Below are 6000 nucleotides of genomic sequence, written 5' to 3'. Positions count from 1 at the left end.
AGTTTTCTGGCCCAGTTTAACTATTCTCTTTGAAAGCCTGGCCCAGACGACAGCATGGGCCCTTTTTTCTCTGTCAGCACCGTTTTCACAGTGGTGACATGCACTGAACTGTTGTTCTTGCTGTTGCTAACTTAGCCCTTTAAATTTTTCTAAACAAACCCCAAATGTGCTGCTGGCACAGTAACTTAAGTGTATGACAGGTGATTTAACTCACTTCTAAAACATTTACTTCTAAATAATCAAAATTATATAGTCACCCAGTGACTAAAAACACTTAAATATCTAAGGCTCAAATACGCAAACACTTTACTCTTTGTGTCCAACGGTTTTTAAGCAAGAACTAGAAAGTAATTATGAAAATTGTACAAAACTTAAATTACACTGTCTTCTTGCATTGTGGAGCTTACACTTGGCTTATCTTGAAGATCGCATAGTACCAAATCACCCCAAAGGAGCACTTCACTCTGAGGCTGCTGGTTTACTTGTTGTTCCTAGCGTATTTAAAAGTAGAATGGGAGGCAGAGCCTTCAGTTTTCAGGCCCCTCTTCTGTGGAACCAGCTTCCAGTTTGGATTCAGGAGATAGACACTATCTCTACTTTTAAGATTAGGCTTCAAACTTTCCTTTTAGGTAAAGCATATAGTTAGGGCTGGACCAGGTGACCCTGAACACACCCTTCGTTACATCTAGGGTGGTGGGGTTTTCCCATGATGGATTAGATGTTTATTCTTTACTCACCTCCTCTCACTCTGTGTTTGTACAAAACTCTGTATTTAATCATTAATTACTGTCTGTCATCTTAGTGTCTTTTGTCCTGCCTCCCTCCCTGTGTCTGGTTCAGCTATAGAGGTTTCTTCCTGTTAAAAATGAGGTTTTCTTTCCCACTGTCACAAAGTTCTCGTTTGTCAGGGGTTGCCTGATTGTTGGGATTTCTCTCTTATATTGTAGGGCATTTACCTTATAATATAAAGCACCTTAACTGTATTTGATGCTATATAAATAAAACTGAATTGAATTGGTGTGCTGTATTGAAGGACTTTTAAGTGTGTTTGCTTACAGAGCACATGGACCTGAACTTGAAGAGAAGAAGCCAGATAAGGTTCACCTCTGAGAGTATAACGGTGTAGTTATCAGCCCTATCGAGGTGTCTTCAAGAACAGACAAAGAACAAGGTGCAGCTGAGGTTTTGAGGTGGAGTGGGAGTTGGTGAAACTAGTGTCAGTGTACACATGCAGGGCGTGAATGTTACTTGAGAGTAAAGGTTCAGTTTACAGTAGACACATGAATGAAGTCATTGTGGTCTTGTATATTATAGCCAACTGGCAAAACAATTAGAGTGGCTCAGGCTCTTGTGTTGGAGCTGTATGGACTGGAGCAGGAGATTGATGGACAGACTAGTTTGCCATCTGCAGTGATGCAAACACTGTATCTGACACTGTTTTAGTGAAGGGACAGCAGAGTGTGACAGTAAAGCTGTCAATTTACCAGCTGACCTATGTTCCTACCCATTTTTATGAATACAAGGTGTAGGTAGTGACTGAAAGAATTAAATCATCAATGCAAGCAGCAGAAATGAGCTTCTCCAAAGGATGTCTGGGCTCAGCATTGATGATAGGGTGTGGAGTCTCAGTCACCTTTTGTTCTGTTTGTTAGCAGAGCTGGCACTCTGTGCTGGCTTGCTTAGCTGTTGAGCACAAGATGACACACACCATAAATACACAGGCAGGCACAAGAGGGAGGAACAGGTGGCAACACAGCTGGGACTGATTGGTGAAGACGAGACAAGGAAGCACAACAGAATACACTCACAATAAAACAGGAAATGCACGGAGACATGGTACAGACACTAAACAGAGGAAACACAGAAACCAAACTAAGAATTAACAAAGGTACATCAGGAAATCAAAGATTAATAATACGAAACAGAAGAAACTGGGTCACAGACCCTGACCGTGACAGAAGTCCTGCAGTGCCTCTTAAGCCTTATTTATCTGGAACCCATATTTTTCACAAAATACATGTTTCCCATAGACAATATTATTCGAAAACACTGTCTTTTGTCCCGACTCCCTCCCCTTACCCACTACTGGTTCTGCCGCAGGTTTCTTTCTGTTATAAGGGAGTTTTTCTCTTCTACTGTTGCCAAGTACTTGCTAGGAGAGCTGTCTGATTGTTAAGGGTTTTTTTCTGTATTCAGCTGCTGAAGTCTCTTTCAAAAAAATATAAAATACAAAATCTCAGCAGGGCTTGAGTCAGGAATACAGGAGAGGAAGAGAGGACTCAGACAATAAATACAAACCAGGTAATGAGGAGTGAAGAAACAGGTGGGAGCTCAGCTGGGTCTAAATCATAGAAGATAAGACAAGAGAATCAGAGCTAAATAAAAAGCATGAGAGACAGAAGACAAAAAAACCCAGGAAATAACTAATATTGAGATACAGACAAAAACTTAACAGAAAGAATCACAGAGACAGAACAGGAAACGCACAACGGAAACATGAAGGGGAACTAACAAACCGAAAGAAGCTGCACAGCATCTGCCAGACCCCAAAGAGGAGAGTGAAGACTTTGGGGCCAAACTCTACTGTTTTGTAGTGAAAGTAAAAAAACAGCAGCTGAAATAAAAAGAATGACTGTTTAAAATCAATAGCCAGCAATAGGTGACCAGAGAATGACATTGACCCCAGCCTTAGGGGGCCCAGGAGCAAATACACAAATGCCCTGCACTGTAAATGGCAAATGGACTCATTCTTGTATAGCGCTGTTCTACTGTACTCGAGCAATCAAAGCACTTTCACACCTGTTTACACAAGCACTTTTCTCTATGTTTTTTCTATCCAAGTAGGAAAAGCACAGAATGAGGTTAAAAGGGTTTTTTTTCTAACCTAATGTTGTCCAGTGCTTACTCAAAAGGGGTATTTGATTATTGGAGTTTTCTCTGTATTACTGCAGGGTCTTTACCTAACAATATAAAGAGTCTTGAGGTGACCGCAGTTGTGATTTGGTGCTATATTTATAAAAAAAATTGAATTGAACTGAATTAAGTGATTTCTATCCAACACTCTATCTAACACACAGGGACTCTAGTAGCGAGAGCTCTAATGACCAACCTTCTGATTAGCAGACAACCTGCCCTGCCTTCTGATCTACAGCCACCCCCTATGTAACAATTTGATCACTGCATAGCTATGGAGATAAACCTTTTCCAAAAGAAGACATTTGTTTGGAAAAGAAACCTGAGAGAGTTATTACAGGAGGAGGTTGAGAAAGGAAAAGGTTGTGAAACATACAACAAAAGAAAAAAAATAACACACACGCACAAACGCGCACGCACGCATGCACACACACACACACACACACACACAGATAGCCAATTTGATAAAACATGAACACACATGCAATGAGAATCAGCTTACACTCATGGACATGCCCTTTTCTCATATTACTGTGAAACTACAAAACCTAACAGACGCAGCTATTACTCAGCACATTAGTAAATGCTGAGTTCATCCACTGCTCGCAGATTTACCACAACTACCTCTCAAGGTTGCAGGGACAACAGGTTAACTGTAAAGTACATACTGGAGCTAACCAGCTCAGTGGCTTGACTCCATGACCAAACTTATTAGCAGATACACAAAATTTGTAGGAGCAGGAGGCTTTCTACTGAGTTAACATATCGAAGGAATTATACTTTAAGTCCTGTTTCTCAAGGTTTGCTGTTAAGGTAAGGCTTACCAGCTGAAAGAGTGTGCCCGGGAAGGATAAGTCGAGCCTGTACCATAACAAAGGCACAGCATTTATAGGGGGGCACAACATTCGGTGAAGGGTATTTTTTTACATTTGGGTTTTAAACTGAGATAAATGTATGGCATCAAGAGTCTGGAAGACAACAGTGGGGTGACAAGATCAAAGACCAAGAGATAAACAGGCAACTGCCTTCTGTTTACAGGTATTGTAATCAGAAATAGCAGAATGTTAAAGGCAAAAGATTCAGAGTTTCAGTATTCTTTATCAGCAACACAGATTGAACACACACTGACTATGGACACATCTTGATTAGAATGTGAATGAACAGAATATTGCAGATGGATAAATATGAGACAGATCTGCATCTGTATGCATGTGACTGATTCCAACTGACATCTGATTACATGAACGATGACTCACTAAAAGAACAACATTTGGGCGATTGGACGAATTTATCGATCATCGACGATAAGCACGTATATATGTATATGTATATATATATATATGTTATGTATACATATATGTATATGTATACATAAAAAAAACACCCATCTTGCCCCTGCGGGCGGTTTATCCTTCAAGCTCAGGTCCTCTACCAGAGGCCTGGGAGCTTGAGGGTCCTGCGCAGTGTCTTAGCTGTTCCCAGGACTGCGCTCTTCTGGACAGAGCTCTCCGATGTTGTTCCTGGGATCTGCTGGAGCCACTCGCCTAGCTTGGGAGTCACCGCACCTAGTGCTCCGATTACCACGGGGACCACCGTTACCTTCACCCTCCACATATATATATAATATATATTATAATATATAGCAATTTATGGACTGAAATTGTTTTAGTGGGGTTACCTGACAAGTTTGTTATGTAGGATGACATTTTATTCACTTTGGTAATTAACCCATTTTCATTTAAATCTTTGTGTTCTTTATTTATCTAAACTTCATATATTTGTTAAATAGTTTTCTCTCAGATTTCTGCTCAAATATATAAATCAGAGAGAAATAACTTTTAAAAATTTGCTGAAAGTAGCTATAATGCTGTAGCTATAGCTATAATATCTGTTGCATGTTTCCTTTATTAAGTCATTACTAGTTAAGGTTAAAGGAATACTCCCAGGGTTCTGAGTTTGTTAGCCATGCGGTACAGTACTGACAAGAAACCTGGGGTTGTTCATATTTTTTTCAATCAGTGAAGAATAACTGGTCTGATTGGGGAGGGGGACAGAGAAATTTGACCGTGCACTTCTAATAATTGAAAATAATACAGTTTTAAAATAGGAACACACAAATGGCCACAGAACCTGTGTGATTCTGTGGAAATAAATCACTGAGTGTGACAGATTCAGTTCTATTTCGCTCTAAATTCAGGCAAATGTTAAAGAGATACTTGTTTGTCCATTCTTGTATGCCTGTTACACAATCTGTTCACAAACAGAGGCTTAAGGGAGAACCACAGGTATGTCTGTTGAAGCGAGATCGATCAACTGCAGACCAGACAACAAACAACGGAGGCACCAGACAAATGCAATCAAACGATGAGTTTATTAACACAGGAGAGGAACCATCAGCATATGTCTTCCTCTGACAAAAATACATTGAATGCTGGTTTTATAGCATAGAAAATTAACGCCCACACATACACGTCAATACAGGTCAAAAATACATTGTGTACAGTCATTGTTTACAGACAAGGGTACACCTTGTACATCTCTAATAACTATAAACAGACATGTAACTTCTCTTTTCTATAACACCTGCCTTTTAAGGTAATAAACTTCAAGCTTCAGGGCCTCTAAGGGCTAATAATGGACCCTCGTCATCAATCACTAAGTAGACTGAATTGGCGCAGGTCTCAAAGAAAAGCAGAAGACACTTGGGCCTTCGCTCAGGCCTGCTACTAGATTTAATGTGTATTGTAAGCATGCATGCAATTAACCTGCTATGTTCTCATCTTCCCTCAACATGTATCACCTGGACACTCTCACCAGTGAAGCTTAAAACCCTCCTGGATGGAACATCAACTCTAAACAAGCACAGATATGCATTGTGTATAGAATGAACTCAACCTGTGAATAGAAAGGTCAATGTGATGACAAACATATTCAATGCAATATGAACCCTGTAAGAAATATTACTCATAAAATAATGCTGTAAAACATGTTATTAATGCATTCATCATAAGGCAGGTTATATGGTAGCAATAAAAGAATCTCTAAATCCCAACACTGTGTTTTCATGTGATTTTAGTCCTGAATGGT

The sequence above is a fragment of the Oreochromis niloticus genome, linkage group LG11 (genome assembly GCF_001858045.2).
Source record: "Oreochromis niloticus isolate F11D_XX linkage group LG11, O_niloticus_UMD_NMBU, whole genome shotgun sequence".
Taxonomy (NCBI): Eukaryota; Metazoa; Chordata; class Actinopteri; order Cichliformes; family Cichlidae; genus Oreochromis; species Oreochromis niloticus.
The sequence above is the reverse complement of the archived record's forward strand: the minus strand, read 5'-3'. Positions refer to the sequence as shown.